The sequence below is a fragment of the Agelaius tricolor genome, unplaced genomic scaffold, assembly GCF_023055355.1.
Source record: "Agelaius tricolor isolate 1412-34295 unplaced genomic scaffold, bAgeTri1.0.p SCAF_7, whole genome shotgun sequence".
Lineage (NCBI taxonomy): Eukaryota > Metazoa > Chordata > Aves > Passeriformes > Icteridae > Agelaius > Agelaius tricolor.
In genome coordinates, this window is record NW_027269267.1 from 32,174,669 (window position 1) to 32,193,665 (window position 18,997).

Sequence of the window (18,997 nt, forward strand, 5' to 3'; positions counted from 1 at the left end):
GTGAGCCACCACAGTGCTATTGACTTCTCTCCTTTCAACACCATATGCTAAGAACTGCTCTCAGGTTGGTGTGTATCCTGTTGATGGTAACATTGATCTTTGCCTTGCTGAGTCTTCATTCCCCTGCTCTGACATTTCCTCGGTTTCTTATATTATCTTGTACAAAATCACATCAGAGATTCTTCCCATCTATGTTCTATTTTGAGCTCTGCTTCTACTGGATAGCTATTTGACTTAATCCACTGCAGCATTTCTGTAGATCTTCTGCAGAATTTTTTATTTGATTGTAGGCCTGATTGGGGCATATTAACACCACCAGACTTCGTTCCCTCTGTGGTTTTAGAGGGAAGCAATTGCCTTTATAGAGGCAATTCCTGGCAGAATCTAAGTTAGCAACATAGCTCCTGCCTAGCTTAGGTGCTCTGAATTATACTCTGCCTGTCTTCTTGATGAGAAATTAGAGAATACAGTGTATTTTCTGACTCTCCCGGACATTCTTGTTAACAAAGTCTATTCATCCTCCCCATAGCCTATAAGGGGTAGCATGAATTGTAGTTATTTTCAACCTATTGAAGTGACGAGAGGCATTGCAGAATTTTAAGGCATAACTTTTCAGCTTCTGTACTTAAATATTCCTTTATACCTGTTTAGCAAGCTGCATCTGTAGGAGGAATAAATAACTTTGTTTCTTTAATGAGGTGTTTTAAGTTCCCACTTTTTCTTTTCCTTTTTTTTCCCCCTTAATGGGACATTTTTCAATGAAAAACTTGACTCTAATTATTTCATCTTTTTAGTACCTAAATTACAGGAGTTTGTACATTGTAGTAATAGACCTGTAAAGACTTCTCTTAAAAGCAAACAAACTAAAAGATCAGAAGTAAGATACCAAAAATATGTTGCTTTCTTCTGTGGATTTCTTTTCTATGCAAGTAAAAATGATTATTTCCTTTTCACTTTCTTATATAGGTGCTGATTGCTGCCAGTTTCATGCTGATTGCTTCAGTTTCTCTCTTGGGGGGAGAGAGCAGGTTGAAGAAATATGCTCTATTTTTGTAGAAGAAAAAGACTTATGTTGGCTACCTATTATAGTCTATAAAAATAAATTTTTAGCTTATTTATATAAACTTGACAAAGTGTCAAGTTCTTTTAAAACAGTGTTTAGCCAGTATTTGTGTGGTTTCAGTCTATTATATGAATTCCTAAAATAGGCAGATTATATAGAAACTCTGGCCAAAACAGGTGCTGCTTAAATCTTACCCTATTTTAGACCCACTGTAAAAAAAAAAACAAAACACCCATACTTTTGAAACTGGTTTAATGTGAGGATAGCTTTTACTTGTCTTTCATTTTAATGCTTCTGTTTCCTTTTCCACCTTAACTAAGGGTGTAACATTGAATCACTGCCTGTGTATTTTAAGAGTCCTTCCACCTTTATGGGTGTGGATCATGTAGTTCTTCCTCTTTGCTCAGCTTGCTGTCTCTGTTCACCTTTCATATAATCAGCAAATGTTAATTTACTGTAGTTTGTTTCAGAAGGCCTTGCATAGAGGGTTATTAGAATTGTTTTTCCCAAGAGAAATTAACAGAGAATTAATGCTATTTTGGAATATAGCAATTGATGAAGTATTTTCATGCTGCCTGTCTTTTTGGCTCTTGCTGACATGTACTGGTGGTTTTGTGTTTATAGCCAGGTTTTTTTTCTGTTTGTCTTCTTTGTCTCTAAAATGATTTAATGAGTTTTTGAAATCCTCAACTTGCAAAAGTGAATGTAGTTTAGAGTGCACCTTTCTAGGAATGTGACTGTCATTTATTAAATAGTTCTTTGAAGTGTTCTGCATTGACTAGAGTCAACTTCACAAGATGTGGATGGGAGATAAATGGATATTTTCCTTCCAAAACTAAGCATTTTTCCAGAATTACTTAATAATACCCTCAAGAAAACTCGTCCAATATTAAATGCACTAATTAGAGCTTAAGATTCAGTTCCCAAGACTTTTTACAAAATGTCAGGCAAGTAATGAATAAAATCATTACCAGCTCAGTGAGGTGGGCCCTAGAAACTTGTACCTCTGAGCCTCAGACTCAATCTGCTTCATTCTTCCATTTGAAAAAAAACCAAAACAAGACACAGCCATCCAGTCCCACACCTTGCCCCCTAGAAACACCTAAAATGAGCTGGGGGGAGGAAAACCAGCCTTCCTCTGGTTTGGGTTAAAAGCTTTGAGGTAATCTAGAGAACAAGTAATGAGGATAATGTGACCTCATCTCCAGGTGCACGCTTTTTTCTGTATCCTCAGTTGTCTCAGATGCAAAATCATGCCAACAGAGCTGTCCTTTTCACCAAACTAATCTCTGTGTGAAGGAAGCCTTGGTTCTGTGGCCCAGCCAGGCTGGAAAGGACAGCTGCAGCTCCCAGGGGTTCAGAGTGGCAGGACCTGTGGGCTGTGACCATCATCAGGCAAGTGCAGGAGCAGCCATCAATTCCAAAGAGCTGAAGTACAGAATTAGAAGAAGGTGGAAATGGGAGAGAGCAGGTTGATAGAAAATACTTGTTTTATTGTCTTTGTAATATAAAAGGATGATGCCAGTAATCTTACTAGTTTAGATTGGTGCAGTTTAACTATAAACAAGAAGTTGTATGTTAAAATAAAATTCAAGGACTTGGTCTTTTCCCAAAACACTCTGATGCAAACACCTGTAATCTCTGGTCTCACCTTAGTCACCAAGCCATCCCATGCCAGAGACCTTCAACTCTAATAGAAAGTGAAAATATTCTAAACATACAGCAATATATTAATGCATGCTTATGGATTATACATAAACAAATGAAGCTCATTAAAAAGAAAAGCAGAAACCCATCACAGCACTGATATATCACCTGCTCTTCCAACAGATACATGGAAAAAGATGTCATAACTGGTGGGTCTCTTTGGGATCTGTATTTTTATGTTCTTTTCTGCCAGAAAAGAAAATGGTTCATTTAATAGGAAGGTTCTGAATCAATTCTTTTTTAAAATGATTATTACTTGCCTACTTTTACTGTCTCTGTAGGTTTGCTGATTTGGAATTGACTGTTCTTAGAATAAGACATGTAGCCTTTGACATAAAGATTTTTTGAAATCCCATTAGGAACACCACAGTGCTACTTTTAGTGAGCTTTTTCTGTGACCTAATTTTAGGAAAAATCCCAAATGATCTCAAATCAATTAAGTTCTGAATGTCAAAATTTAAATTAGTCATGAAACACTTCCATTATCAACACTTTTAATAAGATTTTCCACCTTGGGCTCCCTGCTGGATGCACAACTCAATGTGCACATTACCTTAGTCTTTCAGTGGTCTCATTGATTATTTGGTGGCATTAATCTGGAGAATAATTTCCTGTGTACCACAAATACATAATGACTTCAAAGTTGTGAGCTTGCAGATGACTATTTATGATTGGATTGTGTTCTAATATTTTTAATCATTTCTTCTTTTGAAAGAAGGAATAAAGAATTTTGAGAAGGAAGAAAAATGGTTTAACTCCATGGCTTTTAATTTTTTTTTTCTGATCAACTTACATTTGGGAACCCTCTTAGCATTTTGTGAAGTGCTGTATTACACTGTAGTAAGAGCAGGACTTTGTTTTTTTTTTTTTTTTTTGCAATGGAGGCAAAGAATGACAAAAATAGGAATAAGAGAATGAGGCCCATAAACATATCTAGATAGGCAGTTACTTTTCATGGCCTTACTAATTAGGAACCTATCAAAAGATGATTTCTCTGCTGAAAATAGGGATTGGTTAACTTGCAAAAGAATACAGATAAGTTGGGAAGACAGCACAAAGCATTAGAAATCTGTTGTAGAACCACAGAAATCTCATTACAGCTGCTCTTTCTTTGTGGAAATGAGGAGTAAGTTTTATAACAAATACTGCAGGAATAATCATCAAAAATGTCCAGCTTTGCATTCAGTCTTGCAGGGTTTTGATTTGTTTTCCCCAGTGCAGCAGATGGTACTGGGAAAACAGTAAGTCTTTGCATCCACTTTCTCCAGCACTGACAATTGTTCTTTCTGAGTCATTTGAAGAATCTACCAGTCACAGGTCACCAGCATGAGATCTACAAGTCCTGCATTGTGGAGACAACAGGAAGAACTTCAGTTTGAAAATGTTTAGAGTATATTGAATGAGAAAAATGAGTGGATTTAGAGAATATCCATCAGAGTATAGAATTTTGTTAGACAATGTGAAGAACTGTGATGTTTAAGTCAGGCTTGCCTAAAAATGAGTTTATGCCTGGGTTGTTTGGGTGTCTCTTTTCTTAGGATTCACAGGTCAATATTCAATTGAAGTGATTGTATGAGTGCAGAAAATCAGCAGGCTGGTTTGCAACAGAGGGGTAGTTGTGCATTGTATAGAAAAATAAAGATTGTTTGGAACAAGGAATTTGTGGCTGTATTGATAGAAAAAATTTTAATGTTCTTGGAAGCCTGGGGAGGCTGGGTGTGTTCTGACATACTTTCTCTGTTATCCAAACTGAATTTATGGCATGTATGTAAGATTTGAGATTACGGATTCTTCTGCACTTGCCCTATGTTGGGATTTTTTTAGGAAAAAACTGAGTTCTGAATATCAGGGGAATGAGAGTGGGCACACAGTAATTGCAAATGGTGTCTTGCTTGATTATCAGATTTAATGTGTCATTAGGAACTTGCTGACCTTTTCTGTGGATGCAAAACATGGGCAGATGTTAGCATTAGAGAGAAAAAGAGAGCAGAAGTGGATAGATGTGAGCAGGCTGATTGCCAAAAGATCAGCTGACTCTGTGCTGACATCAAGAGCAATCTGGAGAGTCCTCCTTACCCAAGCAAGCCTTTGCAATGTATGGTTGTCTGTATATGCAGGAGCCACAGCAGTGTCTGTAAGCCAGTCTCTCATCTGGTCAGTACATCTTTGTTGCTATGAGATGTGTTGTCCTTGTCTTGTTTTGGCTGATTTCTCTGATCTTAGTCTCTGCAGTTTGTTGTTCCATCTGGTGAGAAAGGACAATTAAGGGGAAATGGGCATTTAGGTTGTCTTTTGCATTTTCACTGGATTTGCAGAAGTACTTCCCTCTGAGATCTGCATGCAGTGTGTTACTGACAGCTTGTAACTTTGTTGTCTCTTCCCATTGCAGTCTATGTAGCTTTGGATTGTTAGGGAGTAATAAAATATACATTTTACGTGGGTCACAGCTATAGCAGTAGCTTGAGGAGGTGGTCTCAGTGAAGAGATGTACTTATGTGGAGGAAATGGTTTCCCACAGCCTCTTGTGGGTTGCTTTGCTAACTGCTTTTTAGAGAGGATTGCAAGATGCTACTGAGTGCTGGATGATGTAGTGAAGGTAAAAAGTTCAACTGCTGCAGTGTGTCCTGTTATTAATCTTCAGAAACCTTGAGATAACTCTGCTAAGTGCATCATCCTCTTCCCTGCCCCCATACCCAATCACTAAAGATCTGCTTTCATGTGTGACTTCCTCTGTTCATTGTCTGTGCAGGGTAAAGATTCTGGTTCTGACACTTTTCCCAGCAGGAGTCTTAATTTTCCTGAGAAGCAAACAGTGCTTTTGTCATGGCATATCAAAATACCCATGAAAGGTAATTAGATGGAAGAAAGAAACCTGCAAGTGAGATGCACCAAAAGGGAAGTCTGATAGTCTAATGAGCAAGACACTGAGATCTAGTTTCTGCATTTTTCTTTTCTGTGGACATATGTCAAGTCAGTTAGCTGTGTTGGTAAGATAATGCAAAAAATATTTATCTTTCCAACTTTTTGCCTATATGTATTTTCAGAATACATGCTCCTTTTGCAGTGGGTGTCTTCTACTGTGTGTGTGCGTGGTGCTCACTTCCATGTGTGGCTCCTCACTGGTACTTTGGAAAGTATTTTAATGACCATGTCAATAATAAATGAGTAATAGCTGGTTCAGGAAAATAACTCTTCTTTTCCTCTTGAAAATGTGTGTCAGTGCTCCTCAAAAATTAGTGTCTCTGAACTCTTACCTTTACACAGGGCTCAGAAAAACAAGATTACAAAACATTAGGATGCAGCAGAGAGTGTAGCTGTTGGAAAGATGACTGGAAAGCTAGGAGGGTGAGGGTGGAAGGAGGCACTGTGGATATTGGCAGTGGTCCTCAATCTGCGTCTGCATCAGGAGCCAGGTCTGTCCTTGAAAAGAATGAATGCCTTTTTTTATTTCTTCCATTCCCTCCCCACCCCCAGACAGTATAACCTAAGAATAAGGCTCAGAAATAAGACTAGAGGTTTGTGTTCTCAGTAAGGACATTCTGAGATTTAATGAGAAAGCAGGTTAACAAGAAATCTGACAATCTGGAATAGGCTGTGGGAAACCATTTCCACCATCACTGGCTTAATGATGACTTTAAAAATAATTCCCAACAAACTAATTCCTAGAGACAGGGAGGTGATAAGGAAGAGCAAGATTCTTGAGCCTGGTACCATGTTGAATAGTTACTATAGAAAAGGCTTTGCTTGCTTGTTACCTAAAGGTGAAGAAGGAAAAAACATTATCCGTAGACTGTAAAGAGCGTATAATAGTCTACACTGCCTCTTGATGCAGAATCTCTTGCAGCAGTGTTTCATTCAGAAGGCTGTACTAAATTTCTGGTCAAGATTTCATCCACATGTGTGTACATTCACTTTTTTGGAGGGTAAGAAGATTCAGGTTTTCCCACTTTTCAACCCCTTACCCAGCCCCTTTCTAGTGCAGAATGTCCAGCAAAAAAAGCTGATCAATTCAACAGGAAACTGCTGCCTACAGCAGCTAAATTACATCTGATTTGTAGATGAGGTCATTTGCAGCTGAGGCAAGTACATGCATTTTTCACAGTGGGTGCTCACTCTTGGTGTGCTTTATCCCTTTGAGGCCTTTGACAGCTCTTTTCTTTGAGTCATCTTTGATCCAAATCTTGGCTCTTAGCTGGACAGCAGCACAAAATTGAATGTAAATATACAATTGCATGCCATGTATCTTAAAGGAGACAAAAACCACAACTCCCCACCTCCAAAAAGAAAACAAATTACCATCCTCCAAACCCCCAGACATGTGAAACATCATCCAGTTTTGTCTTCTTTGCCTGTGTCATAGATGCCGTTTGGACCATGTTCGTTTTCCTGATTAAAATCCCAGGGGTTTGGTTTGGTTTTTTGTTGCTGCTGTTGTGTTTTTTGTGTTTTGGTTTTTTTTTCCCCTGATATGCTGTGGTTCTTAGCATTCTCTTGCCTATTCAAACATTTAAAACATGAAAATAAAGCCTTGGAAGCTTAACAGGAGCAAATATTCACTGTCGTTAGTGAACTGGGGGAAAGGATGGGATTCAACAGATTTTCCAAGTGATAGAATACTAATGGTTTTAGGGGAAAGAATTTAATTCAGTGTATCTTCATAGATACCAGCTATTCTATATCCCCCTTGTTTATGCTGTCTCCATGACCATGCTTCAAGAATTGTTTTGCTCAGCTTGATTCCTTCTCATCTCTTGATCTCTGCCAAGGCAGTGTTCTTGGCTGCTTTGAGAGACATGGAATAAACATTCACCCTCAGTAGTACAAGGTTTGTTCAGCAGTTTTAACAGCCAAATTCAGTCCAGAAGAGTGCTGCACACATACTTGGATTGAATGGGCAGGGGTACCTTTCATTTTACTGGGCTTTGAAAGAGAATGAATTCTTTAAAATGACAAAACATGCAGACCCATGAAAGTCATGCTTTGATATTAGCCTTTCCATGAGAAATCTCAACACAAATCTGTTTAGCTGGGTGATAGCCAACTGGACATTTGCTGAGTATGAGGAAAAATGTTCAGCTGTAAATGCTTTGACATAAACCAAGTGTTTTTTCCCCAGACTATCTGGGATGTTTATATGAGTGGCTGTTTAGCAGGTCTATGCATTTTAGTGGCATTGTTCTTTCAGCCAGCATCTTCTTATGACAATACTTGCTTGATTCATCCCACTGTAATTTGTTTCCATGTACTTAACCTGATGGCTCAGTACTAGATGGCTTCATCTCTCTTGAAGGCTGAATCTGTTAAATACTGCAACTGCTTAGTACAATGTGCCTTTCAGAAATAAGTGGGATCAGAACAGCAATGCATATCAATGTCCAACATTGAGTGCCTAACTTTGGCTCATGATGCCTATTCTTGCTTGTTCATGGTGGGGAGTCTGGCAGGCCTGGGAAATAAATACATGTTCAAAATGCTTCTTTGACTAGGTATCAGTGCCTGGTGAGATGGATACCTGTGGGGGTAGCTGCCAGGACTCAACCCTAAACCCAAATGCACTGCTCATGTTTATAATGCAGCTATTCTCTTTTCCTATAGGCTCTTTTCCCTGCTAAACTGGTGTCAGGCACACAGCATTTCTGCTCATGTGCATCCCTTCTTACAGTCCTTCCTAAAGCTCTCTCATCTCACTGCATTTGAGACCAAATTTGATGTGCCCAGAGTAGTTAACAAAATCAGACACTTTGTTATGAAGTTGTCATGAATAAATGGATATTGCCCAGACTCAATACTTTCATTTTACAGTCTTTACTGGTTTTTTTGAGTTCTACCCCTATTCTTGACAAGATTTGTGAGCCCACATGTATCTTGTAGTAGTGTATTGCCTGCCATACCATAGTATTCACTTGGTCTTTATTCCTGACAAATATATTTGTGAAGAAGCAGAATTGCTATTCCAGGGGGGAAAAACCCAAACCCCAAAGCAAACAAACAAACTGAAACTGCTCAACTCTCCAAGATTATGCAGAGGATAAAATCCAACTTCTGGGGCAGTCTGCAGGCGCACACAGAGACACAGGCAGGCAGCGAGTGCCTGTGTGACAGGGAGCCGGAACGAGAGGAAGCCTTGAAACTTAAACTCCTCCTGCAGCTCTGCATCTGCTCTGAGTCACTGGTATGACTCACACTGACAGTGTTCACGTTAGCTAGCGTTCAGATGGAGCAGCTCTGGCAACAGAAGAAGCAGGTTATATTATTGATTACCTGCTGCAGCAGACAGTGGCACCAAGATTCATTTTTACGAGCACAGATGAAACAGAGGAGGCTCTACTGAGCACTGCTATTATTATTAGTATTGCTTTCTCAAGGTAAGAATGCCTGTTTATTTAAATATGTACCAAAGGGAATTTGGTGCTTGTGAAGCCTGAATTACTGTTGCTGCTATCCTCAGAGGATGCTGATCTTTGGAGCTGCGTTGCTGCAAAGCTTTGTCCGGGCTGTTTGCTATGCCATATGGAGAATCATATGGCTAATGGGCAGTGTGTGTCCTAGGAAACAAAATAACTACTTTCTCATTCATTGATGTTATGTAAGGCATGGCAGCCATGTTAAGGACAGAAGACCTCTTTTGAAGAAACAGTGCTGCTAGATGGTAGGGCAAGGAAAACAATTAGTTTTTAAGCAGCTCTCTGTTCTTTGGAGGGTGCTGCAGTTCTCTAGTTCTTGCTTAATGAATTTCTGTGTCAATAGAATAGAAAAAGCAGTTGTATTTGAAGTAGCAAAATAATTGTTTACCTTTGGAGCCACTGTGTTGTTTTGCCTTCAGCATTCAGGCTGGGACTGTGCATGTGATCTGTGCAGTGCCTGGATGTAAACAGTTTCTTCAAATACTACAAGTGGTACTTCCAGATATTGGGGTGATTTTCATCTTATGCCACTGAAAGTACATATGTCATGTTCTGGCAATTAGTAATATGCAAAAAATGAGACATATTCTAGTTAGTGTTGACATATGCAGAGTAGTTATAACATTTTTTATAGTGGCTTTACTGCTATTTTACTCACTTTAGTGCTATAATTTTAACATAGGTTAGGCTGGTATAGCTTATTATGCTCTTGTAGAATCCTCTGAGTCTTGAGCATTTGCTATATTCCCCACAAGAGATTTTTTAAACTCGGGATTTTGGTTTTGAACTGCAGTAGTGAATTTATCTTTATTTTTTTCTTTTCTCCTCTTCCTCCCCCCCCCCCGCCATTTATTTTGTATTTGCAAAGCAGTATCCTTTTAAAGTGCAGTGAGGTTGGCAGTTGCTTTCAGTAATAAGGGAGCCAGATCACTTGTGTTTGTTTTCAGAATGAGGGAATGAGGGTATTTTCAAAACCTGATCATTTCCTAGATTGCTTTCAGGTACTTGAAATTACCACTCATTTCCATGTAGAATTTACATAAAAGGGATGACTGTCATCTTCTCTGGAAGAAATACAGTGCTGTAATAATAGCATTTAAAAATTACAGCATCTTTAGGTTCTTCTTCTGTATGCTAGTTTGTAGCATTTACTGATGGACAGTGTTTTCATTGCTATGAATTAACCAGATTTGGTGTTACTCTAGCTTTTATAATAGATTAGTTTTCTTAATAAAATAATTATAATAAAAAAAAATAATAAATAAAAAATAATAAAAAATAATCTGTTAGTGCATTTGTAGGATCTTTATACTTCTGATTACATACAACTTGGAAAACTACAGTGTGAGAGGAGCATTTAAAACAAAGTCTGTCATGGATGCCCAACTGCCAGAGGAAAAATTTTGTTGACTAATTTTTGTGACTTGTGTTTCTGATATTAAATATTTCTCATGTTACAGCATTATAAATGCAAACTAGTTTAAACAGTGGGTTTGGGACTGCTCACTAACAAAATTCTGGCACGTGACAATCTCCTTCTCCTCCCAGACCCAAACAAGTAGAAATAAAACATTCTTTACAGTCTGAATTTTTCCACTGATTTTTATCTTAATTACTGTTATTTAAGATTATGCCAGAATTTTGCTTAAACAATTGCCTTTAAGTATGCATTTAGGTAAATAAAATCTGTGTTAAGTGAAAAGGAACCAGCTGCATTTGATCTTTCTGTGGAGGGACTTTGCAATAAGTATAACAGGGCTTGGCAAAGTCTGCTCTCTAGGCACCCTGAAAGCTGAGTTTTGTTACCTTAAGATGGCTTTGTATTGGGCTGCAAAGGTAACAAGTGGCAGAGGCTATTTGGATTATTTCACTGGTACTTTTTGGCAGGACTTGAATTGTGAGAGTTCATTATATCCTTGGCCTTTTTTTTCTGTAAACCCAAACAGAAGATCCCAGGTCTCTGTTCTCCCCTCCTGTTCCTAACCTACAGGATATCACAGCTGTTTTTCTCATCTCTGCATTACTACAGAGCCATGCTTTGTTATTTTTGCCTTCTCTAAAGCTTTTGTGAACTTCCTGCTGAAATTTAAGCCCCCTTTTTGATTCTCACTTCGGCTGCTCAGGTCTGGATTCTCTCCCCTTGGTAGGTTTTCCACCTAGGAAAGCCTTGAATGCCACAAAGCTCATGTAATTCAGCACTTCCCTTTTGCTCCTTGTGCTGCTTGTGTTCCAAACAACAGGTGGGGTGTTCAGATTGTCCTTTATTTGTTTCTTCCTTTGTAAAACCTCCTGCTTTTTTTTGGTGGCTTCTTTTGTGGCCATGCTCTGTGTTACTCTGAGCCCTTTGTCAGTCTTCCTGGCAGCTGCTGGATTAACTCAGATCTCTTACATGTTCTGCTCTCTCAGTCCTTGAGCAGAAGTTTGAAAACAGACAGTGGCATCACCTTGGGCATGTGGTTCTACCTCTCCTTGCCATGACAGCAGGAAATGGCTGCAGGAAACAGAGCTGTTGCTGTGGGTAGTATGTAGAAAAATTAGGACCCTAGAGAAAATAAAGCATTTCTCCAAAATTCTTTAGTGTGAGGAAGCACCTACTCTCCTGTTTTACACAAAAGCTGCATTAACAATGATTTATAACTAGCCTTGCCTGATGAAGAACTTAGGGGAAATCCAATCCTGTCATTGCAGTTCATTTAATTTATGTGAGTCATCTTTAATATGAGTGATATTTTTTTATTGTGTTACATTTTTAGCTAATGATCAACCCAAACTGGACCATTGCTGTTTCAGAAGCTAAGTTTTACACAGAGTAAAAGATAGGTCATGCACTGAATAAGGATTTATATTTTTCCCCAGAAGAAATAGTTGCCATATTTTCTGTGGTGATATGCTGTTTGACATTAGACTTCCTGATAAAGGACTCTGCAGTATATGAAAAAGCAGCATCTTGGTGTTTGTGTGGTACATCCTTGTCAGAGAACAACACAGCATTTCTGTTTTCAAATAGGAATTTGAAATGGAGGGAGGGAAAAATTTTATGACTTGGGTTTTTTCTTACAAGTTTTTGTTTCTTTTTTTGCATGTTTGAAGTAAACCCATGTAAACTGGAGTTCTGTTGGAATAAAATCCTTGCATGTGAGCAGTATGAATAGCACCATTTGCAGTACTGAACCATCTTGCTTGTTGAACAACTCCTCTTTTTGTGTCATTTTTAGAGATGACAATTTTTACATGAGTTACTTTTGTGGTCTTGTATAAGTGTAAGCATCTAGAGGGCATCTCCTCAGCCCCTTTGGCTGTTTTCTGAAGAACTCTTCCTACAGGGATTAGATTTGTTGCCTGGTTTTAAAGAGGAGGGGGAAAGAGTTGTTAAATCTTTGTTTGTGGTGTGTCCTGAAAAGCTCTTTGCTTAATCCTGAAGCAGTTCAAGCAGGAGGACACAGTGAGACAGTGAACACATCCTGGTTGCCCTGCAAGGCCTGAACTGCTAGAGGGGCTCCCAGCTCATTGTGTTGCATGAGCTTCTGCATCAGGCAGGAAAAGTCACAGTCTCATTTTTTGTCTGTTTAAACCTTTGTGTATTTTGAAGCTTGTGCTAGTTTAAATAAAGAGTGAATGGTACAGCCTATACTCTGAGGATAACAATAATGGTCCTTTCATTTGCCTTCAGGGTCGGGGTTTTCACTTGACTTCATGGCTGTAGTCCCCCTCTCGTGCTCTGGAGTCAGAGCCAGTGTGAGGATGAGGGTAGTTCATTTTGCTCTGGTTAAATGAGGTTATGGCCTGGATTATGATGGCATGTTATTTCTGTGCAGAATTGTCCTTGTATTTTATAGGGATGCAGAAATCTGGGATTAGCTCTGTTTTCATTTCAAATTGATGCTTTGCCTTTAAAGCAGCAGAGTACCTCTGATTCATCTGCATGAGCTTAAATAAACATCACCAATTGGTAGGTTTGATGTCTCACATAACACTGAATTGACCTTCTATGTTCAGGTGAAACACAGTTTAAAGGGTGTGGGTTCATGATCCTTAATTCAAATTTACTTTTTAGATAAATACTTGTTAGTTCCAGATGACAAAGCAGCTACAGGCAGAGGTGAATAACAGAGCATGGAGTCTGCTGTTAAAAAAAAAAAAGACAGCACTTCAATATTCTAGATTGCACTAAATGCCAATAACTTTATCTAATTTCCTGTGTGTGATAGGTGAATGTATTATAAGTCCCAGATTCCTGAAATACAAACTGCTATAAAAGATTTCTTCTGTCTCATTTCAGAAATAGACACAAGTGGCCTGACTTTACAGGATAAGATTTATTTTTTTCCAGGCTTCAGTGTTATTTCTGTCAAGCAGTTGGAAGGGCTTCTTCTGAGGATATATGGACCAAAATGGTAAAATGTTGATTTGTATAATGCACGTACAAGAACATGAAATAAATAATGCCATGTTGACAGTGTCCTCTATTGTTTCAGGAAAATTTGGAAGAAGAGCTCTTTTGAGCTCTGTATGATATGTGGATTTGTATGAAAAGGATTGTGTCACAACTATTACTGTCATTGAATATTAGCATCATAGCTCTAAATACATGACATAAAAATGCATGCAACTGAGCTGGCCAGAGTGAGCTCTTTCTGTCATAAACACTCTCTCAAATGTGGGTGTCTGGGAAAAGTTACTCAAATTATTCTCTGTTCCTGAGAGACATAGATGACTTTCAATTGTGTTTTGGTAAACAGGAGGTAGTGAGTAATAGGAAGAATGTGGCCATTGTGGTTTTGCCTGCATAAGGAAGATTTCTCATCATTGTCCCATAGCTTTGTAGATTCTGATGAGAACATGATATTATAATGCTGACACTTCTACAGAAAACTGATTTTACACAGGAAAGTTGCTTGGAAAAGTGACTACTCTTTTGCTGGTACATAGTAAGAAAGGCAGATTTTGCTGGAATGTAGTAAGAGAGACAGAGTGCATGGGCATAGTGGAAAGAGATGAGCACCTTCAGGGTACAGAGAGCAGTGAGAGGGGGGGCCTGGTTGGGCACATGGAAGGATAAACCTCCATTTGCACAGTGAGAGTGTGAGGGAAACAGCTCCTTTTATGAGTGGAAGTGAGGGAAGGCTGCCAGTGTTTGTGTGTGTGTGTGATCTGAGGCAGGGAGGGGTTTGGCTTCAACACCCATGTAGTCTCCATTCTGACTTCCTTGTAAATGCTTTGCCTTTTTTTGGGGGGGATGCAAATATTTCCTAATACCTCAAGAAGGACTGCATGGTCTTTTCTGTACTTGTTAGTGGGATTTATATTTCAGATATCTAAACATCGCCATAGTCTTTAAATTTCATGGAAAATCGAAATGTCACAAGAGGCCACTGGTAAGATTTTATTGTGGGCTAGAAAAAATTTGGCACAGGTAAGAATTGTCTCTTTAAAAACCAGAGGGGTCTTTAAAGATCAGTTTTATGTAAAATTTAGCAGAAAGACAAATGGAGGACAGAACACTTACCAGTGAAGATCTGCTTAGCTGGTGTTATATTTGTGATAAGTAGGAGACAAGAACTCTTGTAATTTGACTCAATTTATGTGAAGATTTTATCTCCCTTCCACTCATAAGCAAGGCATCCAGGATAAATGGGAAGAGCATTTTCTTCTTAGTACAGCACTTTATTGTCACTAGCAACATTTGCAGACATCTAAAAGATTGCTAAGAGGGTATATGTCAAATAGGCATTTGAGAGGGCTGTGGTAACTGATGAAGGAAGAATGTTACAGTGTGCAGCTTTTTTTTTTTTAAAGTATGACATCTTTCCCAACTTCCCTAGAACTTGCTTTTTTTCCTGTGTTCCTTTGTGATTCACATTTCTGGAAAACAACTTTCACAGTAAACATGACTGTTTATATGAACATAAAGTTAATAATGCAGCCTCAATTTCTCCATATTGTACTGTATGTTTCATGGCTGGAGTACCCAGTGTTCCCATTTACATGAGCTCTCAAGCTGCATTTGGGGGCTCAAAAAATGAACATTATAAGGCCAGTGTAGTACGGAAAACACATCTTAATGTCTCAACAACTTGGGAATTTGTGTAAAACTGAACATCCTCAGAAAATTATCAGTTACACTGCATGAAGATAATTTCCAGCCATTGTTCCTTGGATGTTTAGTTTCACAGTGAAATATTATCTAGCTTGAAAACATTGCCTCCCATGATAAAAAAAAAAAGAAGAGGCCTTGTGGGCATTTGGTAGCTAAGTAAAATGTGTCTTATTGTGACAATGATAGAATAAATGAAAGAAGACAGTAAGAATTTTAGACACTGGACACCATTCATTTCCTATCAACACTATTACAAAGTTCTTCACAGCTGGTGCACCATGGTCCTGGGTGTCACCTCATCTTTTTGCATAAACACATAGCAGATGGTTGGGTCAGTAATGCTTGTGAAATCAAACCATGTCTTCTCTTTAGTATGTAAAATAGAATATGAAATACAGGATCTACTTGTGCAAACCACTTTGACCTCGCGACTATCTTTTGTAATCTTCTCTTCCTGGCTTCCCGTTTTGCAGAACTGCACTCTTTATCTAGACTGACTTTGTGGAGGTGTGTATTTGACAGTGTTGAGGAATGGACCTAATGTTGGGTCATGCTCTGGGTTCTGACTCTGTGTGTTCAACCTGGGGAGGTATTTCTGTGTTCTGTGAGTTTCTTTTCATAAAAATCACATGCAGAGCAAATTGTACCTGTGTTTCTGCCTGACAAGAAGCTGTGGCTCCTTCAGGAACACAGTCTAGCATTAGGAATGTTAAAGCACTGCTGCAACCAAGTGATAGAGTTGAAGACATGTGTTTTATTTCTTCACAACTGGGAGCTGAGAATAGACAAAATGTTAATGTTGTGTACATAATGTGCACAGTACAGGTTGCATACATAATACAAGTGAATCTGAAGTAATTCTGAGGAAGTGACATGAAGACAAATCAGGTTTACTCTTTTTCTGGAGGGTATATTTTGGTGTAATTGTGATAGCATCTTGTGTAAATACTGCAAAAAGAGGTGCCATATTGATCACAGTAATGATTTGCTCAGAATGAAGTGAGTCTATCTTCTTTACGTCCTTATGTTTCCTATAAACTGGTATTTCAAAATGGGGAATGAAGAAAGAGTCCAAGAAATAATATATTGCAAGAGTTGCAAGAGAGTTGAGACAATGCAGTATTTTATTTGCCCCAAAGCAAAGGAGATCAGGCAGCACAGCAGGACACACAGTATTTTCTACCTTCTGTCTGCTAGAAAAAGAACATGCTGCCTGTGTTTGTAGGCTGATTATTGGAAACCTGAGCCTCTAAAATATGTTTACAGGAAATATCTTCTGAGCTACACTGAGTCTAACAACTTGATTTGAATGAGCATTAGTTTGCAGCTCTGCTGTCATGTGGTTCATCCTCACCTCCTTGTCCACTGCAGTTTCTTGTTCCTCAAATTTGCCAGTATTATCAGCAAACAGTCCTTCCCCATCCTAAGCTTGCTAGAGAGCTTTGGTTTTGCATTGTACCTTTTGCAAAGTGTTCTGTTTTGCTCTTTTTCTTCTGTCCAAGTATTCTGGAGAGAAGTTGGGTGGGGTGGTGGAGTATTTTTTTTTGTTTGTTTACTTTTAATGTGGTGTGTTTGGATTTATTTTTATTGTTTTAAGACTTTTAGGTTATACCAACATGTGCCATTTTGGCTCACCTCCAGTCAAAGTAGCTCTGTTTTTCCCTGATTACCTAATAGACAATATCACACCTGGTGTCATGGGTTGCAGGTACCTTTCAGAGATGTTGACACCACATTTAATTGCAAAGGAGCAGTGTTAGTTGTGCCTTCCTTCCTGGAATGATTTAGCTGCTGCTATCCAGTGAGTCAGAAAGAAGGAAGAAGGAAGCATGAAGGAGAAAGTGAGGGATTTCCAATGACAGCATGTACACTCCCTGTTATTTTTGTGTTTGGTTTTTATCATGCTGGTGTTTTTCTACACAAAATAGTGTCACGCACTTCACTTTCTGCAGTACTTTGGAATAATGGTGTGGCAGATTTAATGGAGAAATTATGTTCTCCTTGGTTTATGTGGTAACCCTGGATGCAAGTATAAGTGATTGGGGAAAGAAAAAGCCTCACTATGTATAATTTCTGTATGGAGAAGGATCTGAGTGGCTTTTAAAATCTGGCAGCAAGCTCTAAGGTTTGAATTGCCATCATCAGTCTATTGCAAAACAATTTCTGAATGGTTTTAATTAAGCAAAACCATGCTGCAGTCTTTAATAGAATGTGGTTTTTTTGGGTTTTTTTCTGTAATGAAGCTGTCTTAATGCAAAAGGCCAGAGAAAGAAGGCAGAACATGTAAAGAAGATGGTCCTGTAGTGCAGTCTACAGTAGTACTACACTCTCCTATGGTTTTACTGCTATTACAGGGCAATATCATTTAAAAACTTTACAATGTAGGGTGCAAAAGGGCTTGAATTGGTCCCCAGTTAGAATTGTTCATCTGCAAGTGCCATTGGCATCTCAGAATGTAATACCTGGGCATGTGCTGCTGGTCTTCAGTTTAGTTGTTACAGCTAAAGCTGCACTTTGACAGTTCTTAATCAGGTACCAAAGTGCAATAGAACTGGAGTGCAATTGAAAACTGTGGATGTGTCAAAGAGGAGGACTTAAAGACAGCCTCTAGAAATGTAGTTGAAAACCCAAAGTTGCTTTCAGAAGGGGGTGCAGAGCAGGAGGGCACCTGCAGGAGGTCAGAAATTGCAGAGAGATCGGTAGGGGTAGGTCTTGCCTTCTCTTCAGAAGTTGAATTTTTTTTTTTTTTAATCTCACAGATGAGCTGATTTTAAAACATATCACCAACCTCAGTGCTGCTTTGCAAGATGGGTGTGACTTGCTGAAGGCAGTGAACAAGTTAGGAATATGACTTGGCAGCAAAGAAGTTCAATGTAGTTACTAGGTCACATTGTCTCTATTTTACAGATACCTGAGCTAAGCCACAAAGTTGAAAAGGATTTGCCTGTCTCCACAGAACTAATCTGGTTTTTGTCACAGTGTTGAAAATAGAATTTTTAGATTCCTTTATCATCTCTGCCATTTTAGTTTCTTCCTTTAAATTAAATAAATAATAACTGACCAGGTTTAAGTTTTGTATTAGATGTCTTGAAGGTGAAGGTGGTACAGTGTATTACAGGATATTAATGTAGTAGGTCCACAGTATCAGCCCTTGATCTTGTGACTGTGACTGGCAATGGCTTGCCTTGACAGTAGCCTTCATGGTGTCCAGGAGCTTTCACAGCACTTGCCCTGCTTTTAGAGTGGAAGAAGAAAAAAAGAACCCAACTAAATAAATACAGCTGAAGTTATAAAGAATATTAAATTGGAACTTCGCAACTGAATTTGCCAATATAAAAATGATTTTAAATAGTAGATGACTTTTTTTCCTGATAACTTGCATATCACAGTTATCCCAAAAAGAGCTCCATGTAATGTTAGATGTCTCTGTCCTCATAGAGGAAAAAAAGCCAGGGTTAATGAAATACTTTGTAACTTCTCATCTGAACTGACAGTATTAGATGTGAACCTCAAGTTTGTTCTTCGGCCTTCACCTTGGACGATGAAAACCTAAGCTGCTTTGCAGGCCACTTTTATGAAGAGGTATAATTTTGCAAGAAATTTTAGATGCTTTGCTTACGAGTCCATGAAAGCACAGGGCTGGGTGCAGTTTCCCGAGTTGTTAAATCTGTTTTAACATTGGTGTAACAGTTTATTATATGGAAAACAAAGTTACCCCTGTCTAAA

At 38.6% G+C, this 18,997-nt stretch overlaps 1 protein-coding gene across 14 annotated transcripts in view; it reads left to right on the top strand.

Annotated features, from left to right (window-relative positions):
• Positions 1–18,997, top strand: part of INPP4A (inositol polyphosphate-4-phosphatase type I A) — a 111,382-nt gene that overhangs the window by 19,524 nt on the left and 72,861 nt on the right. For 3 of the 14 annotated variants that reach the window (XM_071430847.1, XM_071430859.1, XM_071430851.1), the window contains exon 1: positions 8,931–9,135. The exons of 6 other annotated variants lie outside the window; for them this stretch is intronic. The gene's annotated coding sequence lies outside the window, so the exon portion shown is untranslated. Of the gene's footprint in view, positions 1–8,928; positions 9,136–18,997 lie in introns of those variants that run through there. 5 more of the 14 variants (XM_071430858.1, XM_071430861.1, XM_071430856.1 and 2 more) reach the window with 4 other exon arrangements.